This window comes from Meles meles, chromosome 12, assembly GCF_922984935.1.
Source record: "Meles meles chromosome 12, mMelMel3.1 paternal haplotype, whole genome shotgun sequence".
In the NCBI taxonomy this organism is placed as follows: domain Eukaryota; kingdom Metazoa; phylum Chordata; class Mammalia; order Carnivora; family Mustelidae; genus Meles; species Meles meles.
The window spans coordinates 87,114,468-87,129,865 of NC_060077.1; positions in this window are offsets into that span (position 1 = coordinate 87,114,468).

Here is a 15,398-nt window from a genome sequence, read left to right on the forward strand (position 1 = left end):
GAGCCACCCCAGTATGAGGACCAGAAATTCCTTAAATTCAAACTGTAATGAATGGCCTCAGAGTTCGTGTATAATCTAATGAAAGAAACAGACGAGAGGGTGGGGGAGAAAAAGAAATCTTTCTTCTCAGTCCCAACTAATTGGGACTCATTTTTTAAAAATTTAAAATAAGGAAAAGGGTATATCCCACTCTTCTTGGATCACAAGCCAATGTATGCTTGATGTGTCTGTTTATACCTTTATGTGTGTTGCTAGATTCAAAGCTCTATACGTGCAGGGGCATGTCTATTTGGTTCACACATTTATTCTGAATGCCTGGCTCTGACTCCCCTTTCTCACAGCTAGGTTAAGAAGACATTAGAAAAAAAAGAAAAAGAAAAAAAGAGAGGAAAAAAAAGAAGACATTAGAAATAACACTACAAAAACAAAATAAAATAGGAAGGAAATTATGATTTTAGCCCTTCCACCACCTACGACAAATAGACCACATATCAAAAAAAAAAAAAAGACATTTTATAAATCAAAAAGTTTTAATTTGGTCAAATAAACTGGTTTTTGTTTGTTCATTTGTTTTAAGTAGGCTCTCTGCCCAATGTGGGGTTTGAACTCAGGACCTGTGATTGAGAATTGCATGCTCTACCAACTGAGTCAGCCAGCTGCCCCTCAAGTAAATTGTTTTAAACGACATCAGAAAATAAACCAGCATGACTAAGATATTTTCCTTTCAACTTTGGTTTTCTTGCAGATTGAAATTATGATTTTTTAATACATGGAGAGAGTGGAAATCTGGTTCTGTGTTATTCACATAAGAGCCAACTCCTTCACTAGAATTAGGGAGTCACCAGGATGTTGGGCAGAACAATAGAATCTACTAATTCATTTTTTAAATTACATATGCAAATATACCTAACACATATATGTTTGGCCCCCTGTACCAACAACGTCTAGCTAAATTTTAAGTCAAGAAAAGTATAAAACATTCATCAAATGACATCTGACTCTAACTTCATTTTATTTAGGAAAAATCAGATAGGAATTCCAGCTTCTCAAAAGAATTCTTCTGACCATAATTATAAGCACTGTTCTAGATCAAGCAGAGTGTACCAGAGAAGAACACATCAGCCAAGCAGGAATACACAGGACACGGAGAATGCTAAGGTAATCTGCCCTAAGTGATGGGGAAAGAATACATTGCTAAGGGCAGCCAAGGCAGAGGTGAGTTTCAACAGCTCTTGGTCCATTTTGTAGGACCTCACGTTCTACGCCTTTTTGGCAATATTAATTTTTATACAAAGTAAAGTTGATGAAACAAAAGACAAATTTTGTAGACCCCCAAGAAGAGATAATGTCTAACTCAAGTTGTAAGAATCGCCACACGAAGAGGAATTTAATATGCATCCCAAAGGAGCCCACATTTATGAAACTGTTAGTAGAAAAGCTATAAGATATTCAGACGCCAACAAGTATTTTCTTCTAGAATCTCATTGTAGAGAAAGGCCACAGATCTGTGCAATTCCTTACACTCCTAAGGGCTGTTCATGAGCTTTCTGCTCCAGCCTGAGATACACCTGAGGTCCATTAGTGGTCCCTGGCCTCAGAATGAAATTCCACACCTCTCAGGAGGGCCTGTCCACATTTCTGTTTTATGGAGAATGGCTTCTTCTTCATAAAGCCTACTCCATGGATCCTAGGGGACTTGGCAATAGCCCAAATTCTGTTACATTTCACGTCCAGATAGTATGGGATATATATGCAAATCATGGCCAGGAACAATCCTGATATGTATACACTCTCCAGGGTGTATAAATTCTGCTGTGTTTGATAAAGCTTTAGACAAAATCCTTAATTGATTTTCATGAGGCAAAGTAATAATCTATTCTTTGCAGGCATGCTCACTCTTTTAGAAAACAAACACAGTTCTTGATAGGCAATGGTTAGGTGGAGAAAACCCATCACAAAGAGCCTTGCATTTTCAAGATAAAAATATAGCAGCTTTAGTATCATTTGAGAGTTTGTAGATAATTTAGAGGTTATTACTAACTCTCTACATCTCAACAGGGAATAATGTTTCTGCACTTCTCTGACGGAATATACACAGCCTTCAGGAATATTTTATCCAGAAAACATTCTATTTTGAAACTACTTTTGTCCTTTTTTTTTCAAACCACTCATCTCAGTAAAGTATATTATATTTCTTCACACATTGTATACATTTATTTTAAGAAGTAAATGAAGAAGAAGTCTTCATTTTTTTCTGCATTTCAAAGCAACCATATAGTTTATATAGGTTAAATAAAATATACTCTTTTTAGAAATTATTCCCATGGTAGAAAAGAGAATGATGTCAAGCTGTCTGCCCCTCACTAAAGCAAAATAATAGAAGGGAGAGGGTTATTACTGTACATCTAAGACCTCAAACCACATAAGTTTTGCCTTTTTCCCCTCATTATCTCTGTACTGCTGGACTAAGGATAAGGTGTAACAACTAGAGACCCAACAGTCTGCTGCCCTTCCGGCACCTTAGCCTAAAACCCAGGGCAAAGGCTTCAACACTAACTGGAAAGTAATTACTACCTGTGAGTACCATTCTTCTACCACAGGAAAAATGACTTTTTTTTTTTCTCTCCTGTTCGCACAAGCATATACCTCTTTTCAATAAAGCTAAAACATGGCACTAAAGAAAGGAGCAAAAAGCAGATAAATAGACATTAAGTATCAAATTTACAGTAACTCTAAGTATTTCACTATGACCCACTATCTCTTATGAAAGGTTTTAGGGAACAAAATTCATAAACTTCTGTATTATTTTCTTGTTTTAGTGTGTCAAGATCCTAGGAAATAAGAGGGCATGTTTGGGGGTAAACAGAAGCCATGCAATTTTATATTTGTTTAAATAAATTTTGCTACGTATTAACATTCTTGAAAAATGGTATAACTTAAAAATAAGTTGTGCACCTGGTGAGGAAATAGAAAAAAAATGTGTTTTTCTTAAGTTATACATGTGAATGTATGTAACATACCCAAATATGTATTTTCACCTGTGGACCAATCACCCTTAATTTCTAATTGCCTCCAGAGGAGATTCCTACCTTACCTGCTTCTAGTAGGGCAGGAGTATTTGTAACAGAATAGATGTAGCAAGAAAAGGAAAAGGAGTAAGAGGATAAGTACCAGAGGAATAGTAACAGTACTACAAGTAGTAGTCATTGTCATAGTAGTAACAGTATAGAAACTCTTCATTATCTGAGTATAAAACATCCAAAAAATTGTGTTAGTGGATTTTCAGATAGCAGGAGCATATACCCCATTACTTTAAGTGCAAAAAATAATAACACGGGGCGCCTGGGTGGCTCAGTGGATTAAGCCGCTGCCTTCGGCTCAGGTCATGATCTCAGGGTCCTGGGATTGAGCCCCGCATCGGGCTCTCTGCTCCGCAGGGAGCCTGCTTCCTCCTCTCTCTCTGCCTGCCTCTCTGCCTACTTGTGATCTCTCTCTATCTGTCAAATAAATAAATAAAATCTTTAAAATAATAATAATAATAATAACACATTCCAAGCTTACCTTAAATATCAGTAAAAATTTTCCATTATCATCAAAAACATTTAAACTCTTATATAATATTCCACCATTTTTTGCAAAATATAAATCATTAAAAATATCAGTGACTCAGTTATTTAACAATTAAAAAACATTAGCGAGTATATTTGCTTGCAGTAATTAAATACATATAAGAACAGTAACAAAATGCGCTGTCTTCTACATTGGAACAAACATATACCATATGGTAAATAAGAAAGTGGTTAAGTTAAAATTATGCTTAAAAATATATACTTAACACTTAGTAAAGTGTTAGCAGAAATTAAAAAGATGTAATGATTCAACAAAAGACAGGCTGCTTGTCTTCGTTCAGGCTGCTTTGTTAAATACTATGGACTGGTTGTCTTAAAAAACAAATAGCTATTTCTTACAGTTTTGGAGGCTGGAAGTTCAAGGTCAAAGTGCCGGCAGGTCTGGTGTCTGGTGACAGCTCTTTTCCTGCTTTACAGATGGGCATCTTCTTGTTTTATCCCCCAAGGCAGAGAACTGAGAAAGAGACAGAACAAACTCTCTCATATAGTTTCTTACAAGTGCAGGACTCCAACATCATGATCTAATTACCTCCCAAAGAGCCCATCTCCAAACACTATCATGTTGGAGACAGAAGCCAACATGTGAATTTGAGAGATGTGACCATTGCATCCATAGCAGTGGCCTGAGTGTTCTGATGGGGAGAGAAAGAAAATGAATTGGTCGCCATTTCACTGGTGATTTCAAATTATGTGGACTTGCATGGGATTTCAAACTCATGGACCCCACCAATCCTGAACATAATTTATTCAGTTTTGTACAACATAGAGTTGATATGGAGCTCAACTTCATTACAGATCTCACAACTCTCTCCATGCTTTCAGAGCTTTGAAAATGTCCAGTACTTTGTGCCGGTCCAGTGTGATGTCTAACACCATTTCAAACCGATGGTGTCTCTCCACCCCTGTACAAGGAACTTGGATATGATACTATGTTAAGTAACACAGTGGAGTTTCCCCAAACTACACTTCACAGTTTCCCTCATTTTTATAAACATAAAAATAGTTTTGGGATGACAGCTTGGGTACCCATGAAGATGAAACTGATAACTAATGTTGAATTTACCTCTTTAAATATTTCACCATTTTTAACTTTTCCTTGAGTATATGGGCTTCTCTGGGGCTTCTTACCCCCATCCCTTATTTTCTTCACCTCTACTTTCTTTGACGATACTGAACCTGATAATACGGAGGAGAGGATGGCAATGCAAATACCATTTCATAGTGTAGCCTGAAAGATTTTTAGTGCAGAAAAAATAATGAAAAATCAAATGTTTTACTTAAAACTAAGAAAATAAACAGAGGAACTCAGAAAAAGATACGTTCATGTTTAGGGTTAGATGGATAGATAGATTATGGTATTAAATGTCATGTATAATGATAGATATTATGCATAATAATAAACACTAATTCTATAATGTATATGTATAATGTATATTCTATAATGTATAATTCTATAATGTATAATGTATATAATGTATAGTTAATGTATCATATATAATAAAGCTACATGGCTCCAACCACTAGAAAAGAGGTGAACTTTTCAATAAAATTACAGGGAAATTTGACTGGTACAAATAAGTATCACATTGGGCCTTGTATCACAATCCAGTAGGACTGAGATGGACTAAGAATGAAATGGGAAAAAATAAAACCAAAGGAATAAACACTATATGCAATAAAACAGTGACTATTTTCTGATGTAGGACATTGAAAGGCTCCTGAACTTCCTAATTCTTAAAATATCACAATCATTCTCTGTGTAAGGTAAGCTCAAAAAATTCAAAGTCATCTTTGATCATTTTGTCTCTCTTGTTACCATGTTCATCGTATTATCTCTATTTCTATAGCTTCACATTCCATAAATGGCTGGGATTATTCTTTCTGAAGCAAAGCTCTGGTTACATCAGGACACAGGTTTTTTTAAAATGTATTTTTTTCAGTTTCCACTGAGCTTTACTTTAGTGCGGTCTCCATTCCAGCATTAAAAGGCATCTTTAATATGCTTTCAAATGCCTTTCCAATTTTATGTTATACCAAAGATAATGCCCCAATCCCTTCTATTCTGTGTCTTTCAGCAACTCCATCGCCGGGATGTTACATCCTTCTCCCCCTCTACCACTTAGAATCACATCCACGTCTAAGAGGCTAATCTCAGTACCATCTTGCCATGCTAGCTCCTCCTACTCCCTGCCTCAGTGGAGGTTCTCTCTTTTCTTTTAGCCTCCTGTGATGTTGGAGAACACAGTACGCTCACCTGAGGCCGTGCTGTGAAGAGTGAATACTCTTTTGTTTGCAGTGTTGCTGCATGAACCAGGCACCAAGTATTCAAATATTAGCACCTGGAAAGAGAGAGGAGCATAACAGGGAGTGAAACAGAAAGACAGATACCAACAAATAAAAACAAAAATAAAATGCAGAGAAACAGACAGATAATTATTCAAATAGGCCAATGAGGGAGCACTGATCCACTTGGTATATGAGAGGGACAGCAAGTATCTGCTTTTCAGAATACTTTTTTCTTTTTTTTTAATGTTTATCAGAGCAGAAGCTCATAACTCTGAGCATGATCCGACCAGAGAGATAGCCCTTTATTACGATGCTGGAGCATTGCTTCGAGTTTAGGTTTACACAATTTTGATACGTTTCTTAGGGATTTTCAGGGGTCGTTGTGCTTACATGTTGTTTTAGACTTGTACACTGAGTCTACAACTTAACCTGTTTGTCAGATGCTACAATAGTGTAATTGTCAAACACTCCTGTAACGGTTGCAAATTCCTTGACAAGAATCATTCATCCCTACCGTTCTGAACACACACTTTGTATTAAATGACCTGAACTATGGAAGCGTTTAACTGAAACCTCAGATTAATTGTTTTCACTCAAGTTCCATCTGCACTCCTGAGAACGAATGATCTGACAGGCAAGTTCACAAAAACAAATGCGAGAAAAAAATCTTAATTTATATTTTAGCAGCTGAGGCACAGTCATATGGAAAACACAGCAATGAGTATGGAACCCTAAAAATATTCACACAAGATTTTGAAAATTATTTATTTATGGTCAAAAAAAAACTAATGATATTTATTACTTAGAAGACCTCCATTACAATAAAAACTATGTCACATCTTTGAAAATAAGAGTCATATAACTTCTTCCCTGGCATTTGTCAATACAGGCAGAATTAAGAGCATATATTTTCATTTCAGATAAAGAACAAAACATTTAATAAAGATGAGTTGTCTTAGAAATACTCATTTTATAGTAACAGATTAGTGAAAATATTTTACAGAGGTGTTGCCCATATATCTAGACAACAAGAGACTACAGAGCCTATGTTCCTGAATCAATATAAATAAAAACATTCAAATGCATGCACACACACTCACACAAATGCATACACACACACTCACACAAATGCATGCTGCCCCTAAGCCTGATTTTGTGAAATCACTTCTAATTGCAGTTTTTAAAAACTGGTACCTCACTGGAGAGTCCTTTCAAATTTAGAACTCAGTTTTTAACCTTCTTTTCACACATGTATCCTCAGTTATCATCAGTAATTGATTATTTATTAAAAGATCAGTGTTATGAAGCAGACATCCTCTTGTTCGGCAAATGCTTCCTACACCCGGAGTCCACCTTACTCGTAAGCATCCTGAAACGAGAGGTAATAAATATTCTTCTTGTCTAAGCAAGTGTGATTCTCTTATCTTTTACATGTAACTGAAAACATCCTGTTTCGGCACATAGAACAGATTCCTGTATTCACAGAGTACAACAGTTTCTGGGTGGCCTCCATGTAGTAAGATGACATGAAATAATATAAAATAAATATTTTATAAAGCCAATGTTATTTCTAGTAGTTATCCCTTGAATCTGTTTGTTGGTGCTCTAAGTAAATGTGTGTTTCAAGAAAGAACAATCTCAAAAACTTAAGAGGGCCCCAATGAGGTTATTTATTTAATGCCGTAGAACAAATGCACATTGTCATTAAAAAGGGTTTCTAGGTTTGGACATTGTTTAGGTCTGAGAATAAGGGCACGCAACAGAATACAAATCCATACAATACGGTATTGGGTTCCTTAGGTTTCTGGCTCTGCCTTCTAAGGCAACTAAGAAAGTTTCGGAAAGAACCAACTTACAAAGTTCTAGGTAACTTCATATAATCTTTTATTTTATTTTATTTTATTTTTTTATCCATACTTTTGTTTTTGTGTGACTTCAGCCTATAGAAGCTCTTCTATGAGCGATTAAGAGAAACAACTTGCACCTTGAATATAAAGGCTCTTTGAAACTGCACTTTTGAAATTGCTACTGTCTCCTTGATCCCAGAATAGTTTGACAGGCACTTTCATGGTCTTTATTAAGTGAACCTTAGCATTTTTCTTCCCTTTCATAATGTTAAAAATGTCTAAGTAGATACTTTTTATGCCTTTTTCCCCACAGAACATAAAATAACTTAAAAAGCAAAACATTAAAAAGAAATGCATTGAGAAATCAAGCATATGATTTATTATAAACAAAAGTATATATAATGAACTTCACTTTCCATACTGAACTATACATGCAAAATTATCTGCATTATATTCAAATAAAAATGTGATTGCTGATTTTTTCCTTTAATAACTGCAATAAAAATTTGACGAATTATCAAATATAAATTAACAGAATTTAATATTTCAATTATTTTTTTCATTTATCCACGCATTTTCCTCAAGTTCTTACAGGATGAATCCTATGAACCATGCATCTTCTTTAGAGTAAAAAGCTCTAAAAGTACATTTTTATTTGCAGTTTCATAAGCACATGTCTACAGGCAAGTTATACACGTTAGGTCTTTTTCTATCCATTTCGGAAGTTGAAATTTTGCACATAAAACTGCCAAAGTATGGTTTTCCACATTGACCAAATCTGGAAAATCAGGCTGAAGAACTGTTCTAACCAACAGTGAAGACTGCTATTCACACACATTCCACCAAACATGACACTGAATCAACATAATTGTAAAAATTCCGGTTATCATTCTAATACAGACTTGGAAATCATAGGACCTGGCCAAGAGCAAAGTAAACCAATGAAAAGTTACAGTCGATGATTTTTACCTATGGTGCACAGCTGTGCACGACTCAGTGGGATTTCAAAGAACATTTTGGTCTGATTATTAAGTTACTTGAATTCTAAATTGAAACTTTATGATTTTTTTTCTTTTTAATTGGGGTGGGGTTCCACCTGAAATCGAATGCTCGTCCAATGCATACAAATGTTACAAGCACGAAGGCGTAGACAGCTGTACAGCCCCCCAAAATCGGTAATTAAATCTCTCCTTGATTGCTTCAACTGAATTCTAATCTGCCTCTGGTGAACTCCTATAGCATTATTTGTAATAACTTTATAATACTTCTACCACAATATTGTGTATACTTTTCTTACTGCCTCACATATACAGGAAATTCTTTTTTTTTTTTTTACAGGAAATTCTTTGAAGACAGAAAGCACATCTCATCTATCTTTGAATTCTAGACAGTACTCAGAAAATGTCTGAGCAAAGACACGACTCTGAGTACAATTGTCCCACAGATGAACACACTCCAATTGCTGATATGAAAAATACAAAAAATGAGGCGGCTTTATCTTTGTTTTAGCATGGATAGAAAGTATAGAGGGAAAAGGACAGATAGGAACACTTTTAGTATTCTAGTGACTCGTCACTATATCATTTGGAATTTAAAAAACAATTTGGGAATTCAAAAACTAAAAACCAAGATCAAAAGTGTAAAGGTTTGCTTACTTATCCTTAGAGGAGAACTATGCTTTTCCATTTTACCACTATCATGCATTCTGTAAAAGAATGACCTTGATGCTAATTTTGTGTTTGTGGGAAAAAAAAAAGAAAGAAAGAAAAACCTGTAGAACATTATAATTCCAAGCAAGAGTCTTTTTGTTTCACTTCCAAAACTGTCTAGCTTCTTAGAAAATAACAGGGTTTGACAGTTTCAGGGGTAAGAATAAGATCTTGTTGTCACATGTCCCCAAAGACACCTGCTGAGAAATTTATCACAGTTCAGAGAGCATGGATATACCATCTCATATTAAATGTGAGACTCTTAGCTAAAGTGTGGTCCCCGGTGTGTTTACTGAATTTGGCTTGAAAAACCACATATTTATTCAGATCTTTGTTCTAGTGTTAATCCCTCGTCTGACAGCATCCTACATCTCTTGGTTAAACACTCGCCACAAATGCCACGTCATACTAATTAAAGTGAAATATTTCAGCTACTGTTTATTTATCAATTCAACCCAGACTCCCTGTAAATAAAAAAGGATCCAAGAAGGGAAAAGCATATATTTGACTTGCAAATTACATCTGTAGAGTGTCAACTTTGTCCATGAAAATTAATGGTTTGTAACTCAGCTAGTTATTTCCTCTGAGTTTGTGTCGTGTATCATGGCCCAATTATAAACAAATAGTAACTTCAGTTTAATTACAAATATAATTCAGATAAAGTAGAAAATTCCATTTGGATTAAAGAAAAACTTTTCCTTCAGAGTGAGGACATTAAACGTAGCAAATCTGTAATGAAGTGATTGCTTTCATTTGGGTGTGATATAAAGTCATCCTTATGAGAAAAGTAGAAACAAAAGGATCTCCACACGATACCCCACATGATGTCGCTAACAGTTCTTGGGCTCTTTTATTGAAATGAAGGGCAATGATTGGGGGGTTCTTGACTCCATTCCTACTCCCCGCTGTGAGGATCCATTTTGGACTAATCTATTACATTTGCACATATAAGTAGTGGATATCTATCCTTTTATATAACATCATAATATTATTGTTCTTTTCTACTATGCTCTATTATAAAAAAAAAATTGTAGTCATGTTACATCACAGGGACAGGGATACAGAATACTGATAAAAAGAGTCAGTAACAGGTAAAGCCAGAAGGCTTATTTAATACTTTCTCTGTATCGTGTCCTGGAATTTTTAAAGGATCTCACTTGGCTCCACTGTACTGAGGTTGCCAATTAATATTTATTCATCAGCACCTTTTCTCTGACTATTTAAAGTGAGAATTTTTCTGTAACTGCCACTATCTCCAAAGTGTGGCTGATTAGAAAGTTCATTTTTCTAACCTATTTTTTTAGGATAATTGTGAAATTTTAATGAAGATATGTTGCTAAGACAAACCAAAGGTGTCAATTTTTTTCCCACCACTTGCTATTACTTAAATCTATAGAGACTAAAACCTTCAGTTCTACGTATGGAGTCAGAGAGGTAAGGTTCTCTTGCTTCCCTTCTTCTGCACACATGGTAAGAATGTATCTTCAGGGAAAAGGCCCAGGGGCTTCCCAGACTGGGCCTACCCCCTGCTCCATCACATGAATCCAGATAGCCCGCAGAGAACACACGGAGGCCAGAACAGATGGACATTGTGCATGTCTCGTCCCTCCTGCCTTACTACCATATTTGCGGACGTGATGTCTCCCTACTACATTCTAAGTTATGTGTTAGGATGTTCTGAGCTTTCAGATGAGAAACTTTGACAAGCCTTGCTGTGGTGCTCGTTACTAATAACACCCCACGATTTGGGAGACAAAAAGTCTTTGGGAAGGCAAAAGTCAAATCCTTGATGAGGCACATGGGGAAACCAGGTGACAGGTGCTGCAGATGGACTGGCAACCCACCAAACTGACCTTCCATCTTAGATGCACATACCATGAGAGTACAGTTGGGTTGCATTAGGGAAGACGTAAATACTGTTTAATCCTTCTGTGTCTTTTCTGCTATCATCTTCTGTAAGGCCTGATGGCTCTTTGGTTTCTATGAAAAGTTTCTGTTTCAAAGTTTCTCTCATAAAAATGAACTCTTTCCCATGCTGCATTTCCCCTCTCTTGTATCTCCCCTCCACAGACATTATCTAGAAGGGGACTCGTCTCTCCTACTTGACTAGTAATACTTGGACTTACTAAAATGTTCCAGATGTGAGCTACATGCCAAGCACTGGTCTAAGAGTTTTACAAATGTCATTTAATCTCCATAATACCTTATGAAGTCCACCATTTTCTACACGAGGGAGATGCAGCACAGGGACTTTTTGTAATTATCAAGCCTTGTACATCTAGTAGATGATAAAGTTGGGATTTGAAGGGAGGCTTCAGAGTATACTATTTCCCCCTAGCTTAGGGAAAGAGCAACCATTAAAGAGAAGTGTCATTTATTAATGCAAAATGATATATGAAGAATTGTAGGGGTGGTTTATATTTTACCATTATCAATAAAAGTAATACAAATGGGTACAAATCTAAGTTGGATAGAAATTTCTTACTCTCTTGGCTTCTATTTTAAAAAACTAATTGTAAAGTAGCTACAAACAAAACCTAAAAGTAACATTCCAATTAACAGCATTATTTGAGAGAGAGGGCAGGAGCCGAAGGGGCAGAGGCAGAGGGAGAGCAGATGCCCCGCTGAGTGTGGGGCCCAACGTGGGGCTTGATCTCACAACCCTGAATGAGATCATGACCTGAAGGGAAATCGAGAGTTGGATGCTTAACCCACTAAGCCAGCTGGGCACCCCAGCAGCATTAATTTCATGTGAGACACTGAATGAGTTTTACAGAAAAATATAGAGTAGGGTAAGACTTGCACCACATTTAATATTGTATAAATTTTGAAATCAGTAACATAAATATAGAGACATCTTGGTACCAGAATGAAATTATTAACATCAAAGTTCAGTTTCAAATTAACATCTAATTCAGAATAACTGGACTTCATATTTAACCAGAATAATTCTAAATGAGCAATTCTCAAATTCAATTGTAATTAGATATCACATAACTCTGTATAGTGTCTTATTCACTTCAACTTTAGTATTATTTCTTTATTAACAACTCCTAGGATTGTAAATAACTAGGATTCAGAGCTAGAATTTAATGTTTAAATTTAATTTTAATTATTGCAGAACTGGGGACATATACTTAAGACACAGAAGTTACTTGGTTAAAGAAAATCAGCAAATCCTGCTATAACTATTCCAAACCATTTTGGAAGTCACTTGAATGAAAATTAAGTTCTCATTTCTATTTTATCTTCAAATTTCAATATTTAACCTAATGAAAAATTCTCATTTATACAGCACGCTATGAAAATATTTCCCCTTCATTTGGTAGAAACCTGTGATTTACATTTTGAGCTCATGTCTGCATTTTCTCATTATCCTGTGACAATTAAAATTGCAAATCACTCTGTCCAATATTGTTACTTTCATGGTGTCAGCTCAAAATTCTAATTTACTTTAAAAACCAAAGTCATATTTTATCAAACATGTACAATTACCAAATAAAATTTTTATCTTAAGGTAAAATATTTTAACATATTTACAAAGGTAAATATCAAACAATTGTTGAAAATTTTTGACACTAGGAAATGATAATATAATGGAAGGTGTGCACAATTAGCAACACATTTAAAAATTAAAACGTGTCCATCCACTTTTTATAGGGCTAAGTTCCTACAAGAATTATGATCACACAGATCCAATTTATTGACCCTCGGTAAAATAAATAAAACAACTGGAGAATGAACAAAAACAGACAAATTCTATAAGAGAGTGAATAATTGGAAGAACTAGAGGGCATGGAGTGAGTTTACCATTTTCTCAGCTTTTAGACTGAAGACTGGCTGAGGTGGTGCTGCAAAAGGTGGCCAAAACTATAGGGGAACTTGCAGACTCTGGCCTGAAGAAAAGAGAGAAAATGTTTGTTTGGAGTAATCACAGACATCAAAATGGAATGGGGTTACTTTCAGAAAAGAGAAAGATGCTGACAGTTATCTACAGATCTGTGTATAAATTCTGCCCAAATCTTTCACCAACTCTTCAAACATGAAAACAAAGGACAGATGAAAAGAAGCACAACTAAAGATTAATATCGTTGAAATTTGAGCTGTTACTGATAAAACAGAGTTTGAAGGTTAAATCTAACCACGTTAACTGCCACCTAAAATAAAACAAGACAACAGTCTTTGAAGGAACATAACAGAATATAGAGTTGCTACAACATAATTTGATTGTCCAGGAAAATTTCCAAATTACTCAACATTTACAAAAAATGCGGGCCATAATTAATAGGAGTGTTTCCCTTAATTTTATGTAAAATGAAACAACACAGTTATCTACAAGTGGAAGAAAAAAATAAATTTTATTTTAATCATAAAGAGGAATTCATACACACATTTGGTATAGCTACACATTTCATAATGAATGTCACAAAAACAACATATAATAAAACAAGATACAGAAGAATAAATGTATTATCCTGTCAATCATATAAGTCTTTAAATATGCAAAATAATACTATGTATATTGTTTTAGAGGAATATATAAGCTGTAGTAAAAATATAACATAGATAGCAATTATTACAATAAATTCAGTATTAAAGAAAGCAAATTTATATTCAGTGAAAAGCACATATCTTAATTATATGTTGATGAATTTTGAGAAATAAACACATTCATGAACTGCCACCCTAATCAAATATAAAACATTTCTACCATGACAAAATGCCTCTTATGGCCACTTCCCAGCCAGTCCTCACCTCTTTTTCCATTTCCATGAATATTAATTATTCTTTTCCTTTACTTGAGCCTCATATAAATAGGATCTTAAAGTGTTTACCTACTGAGATTGATGTTTTGCTCAACACATTATTTTTGAATATTTAAGATGCTGTTTTTATCAGTCAGTCATTGTTTTTGCATTGCTGTATAGAAATTATTATACAAATATTGTCCATTTGAAAAAGTTATTTGCTTGTTTATAAACTATTGGTTAACTCAGGATTTGGATATTATGAGTAAAATCCTATGTATATTTTTGCATAAGTTGTTTTGAGTATTTTTTAAAAAAAAATTATTTCTGGTAAAGAGTTAGAAGAGATTGTATCATAGGTATGTTTTACCTTTATTAAAAAGTACTAGGTTTTCAAAGTGGTTATTTCATTGTGATTTTTCTCATTTGTCCATTTTATCTTTTTAAAACATTTTTTTTGACCACGAGAAAAGAAAGAAGGCTCTAATTACTAAAGATAGGGATGAAAAAGTACTATTTTTACTGACAGACAGGGGAAAAAATTATTAGAAAAGAAAACTATGAACCATTTTATGCCAAAAAATTAGATAATCTAGATAAAATTAACTCTTCCAAACAAACCCTCCTAAAAAAATAGAGATTAGGGAATGCTCTTCAAATCATACTATGGGGTCAGTATTATCCTACTACCAAAATTAAACAAAGAGATCACAAGGAAAGAAACCTAGAGACCAGCATTCCCAAAGAATACTGATGCAAAAATTCTCAATACTAGGAAACTGAATTCAGCAACATATATAAAGGATTATACACCGTGACAAGTGTAAGTTATCCCAGAAACAGAAGGTTGATTCCATATATGAAAATCAATCAGTATCAACACCATGTTAATAAAACAAGAAACAAAGCCCTCATGATTATTTCAATGAAAACTGAAATAGCATTTGACAAAATTCGACATTGTTAATGATCTAAACCTTCAAACCTTCCTATCAAAGTAGGATAGGAAAAGGATTTGAATCTAGCTTCCCCCAAAATATTTTGATGGCAGTTTCCATGACTCAATGTTCTCATTTTTTTAAAGTAGTATATACCATACATTGCTCAGATGTTCCCATTCTCCGACCTCCATTCCCCCTTTTCAGGGTCTCTTCCTCCTTTTGTTTCATAACAGGATCT